This window comes from Calidris pugnax, unplaced genomic scaffold, assembly GCF_001431845.1.
Source record: "Calidris pugnax isolate Ruff unplaced genomic scaffold, ASM143184v1 scaffold13, whole genome shotgun sequence".
NCBI classification, from domain to species: domain Eukaryota; kingdom Metazoa; phylum Chordata; class Aves; order Charadriiformes; family Scolopacidae; genus Calidris; species Calidris pugnax.
This window is the reverse complement of record NW_015090810.1, coordinates 20024333-20025722: the sequence shown is the minus strand read 5'-3', so window position 1 is coordinate 20025722 and position 1390 is coordinate 20024333. Positions and strand designations below refer to the sequence as shown.

The 1390-nt window shown below is 62.6% G+C and overlaps 1 protein-coding gene across 1 annotated transcript in view; it reads right to left on the bottom strand.

Moving 5' to 3' along the window:
* The window catches only part of TMEM200C (transmembrane protein 200C), a 5808-nt gene extending 4418 nt beyond the window's left edge, over positions 1 to 1390 (bottom strand). Inside the window, exon 1 of the mRNA XM_014938463.1 lies at positions 1276 to 1390. The gene's annotated coding sequence lies outside the window, so the exon portion shown is untranslated. The remainder of the gene's footprint in view (positions 1 to 1275) is intronic.

Genomic DNA, 1390 nt, shown 5'->3' with positions numbered 1-1390 from the left:
CCCCGCCCCGCCCTCCCACCGGTGGGTGGCCGTGGGCGAGGGGCAGCCCCTTCTCCCCTCCCCTCTGCCCCCACCTGGGCCTTCCCAGGGATGTCCTCTCCTCAAGCACCTGAGGTCGCGTCGCCTCTCACCGGCTCGGTCCTTCCCGGGGTTCACCGGGTCTCCCGTAACGACCCTCCGTCTCCTTTCCACCGGTAGTGTCTCGGCAGCCTCAGGCTCAGCCACCCCCCTCTCGGGTTCCCCCTTCCCAAGTTTGCAGGAAGCCAAGAAGCAGGTGAAGAGACGAATCACAGAATCACAGTATATTCACATTTGGAAGGGACCTATGAGATCATCCAGCCCAACCACAAAAAAAAAAAACCCAAAACACCCCACAGACAGACACAAACGAGGATGAAAGAAGAAAGTGGCACCTGAGATACATCAGCGGTGTCACCCAGCAGCTCTTGTTTTCAGCAGGAAACAATGTTCTCTCCTGAGCCGCTTCATGAAAACTCCGATTAAATCAAAGCTCTCACCTAAGTGAGACATAATCTAGCGTGTCCCATCACACTGCTTCTCTTATTCATGAGAGGAGATTAGTGCTGATTGCTTTAGTCGAGTCTTGCTAAAAGTCCACTGTGAGCTAGAAAGGCAGATCTCTGGCAGGTAAATACAGACAACTCACCCTCAGGTTTACTTCTAATGTACGTTGAGTGGTTTTCAGGGGTGGATAGACCAAGCCTGCCTTTTTGACCAGTGGCCTTGGATTCCTCTTGAAGCTGGGCTGTGACCTAGCCTGGGCCAAAGCAGCTCACTTCTACCTCTGCTTGACCTCTTCTGTGGGAAGACTATTCTGTCCGTGAAACCCCCGGGACCCGCCGGGCACCGATGGAGCCACATCTCGCCCCGACCGACCGACCCCCGCCGGCTCCTTCGGGGACCCCTCCGGCGCTACCGCCCCCCACCCGGCTCCGTAAAGACCGAATACAGTTTTTTGAACAGCAGGAGCCGAGTTAACGCCTTCCCGCCCCGAGGGCCCCACAGACGGGGCTCGCCCGGGCTCCGCCCGCCGGGGCAAGGCAGGGGCCGCCACGCACCGTTGTAGGGGCGCTCCGGCAGCCGGTCCCCCGGGCAGGGCGGGGAGGGGGGCGACGGAGGACACAGGCGTGGGCCGGGCTGGCCCCGCAGCTCCCCGCCGTCGGGGCAGGACTTTCAGCCCCCGCCCGGCCTTCCCCCGCTCTCACCCTCGGGGGTCGCTCAAGATGGCAGCGGCGGGGGGACGCGGTCACTTACCGAGGAGGACCGGGGCAGAAGTCCGCGCGGGAAGCGGCCGAGCCGCCGCGGGGAAGAAACTTTCCGGCCCGAGCGAGCATCCCCGCCCGCCGCCCGCCCCGCCGCCGCCGCCTCG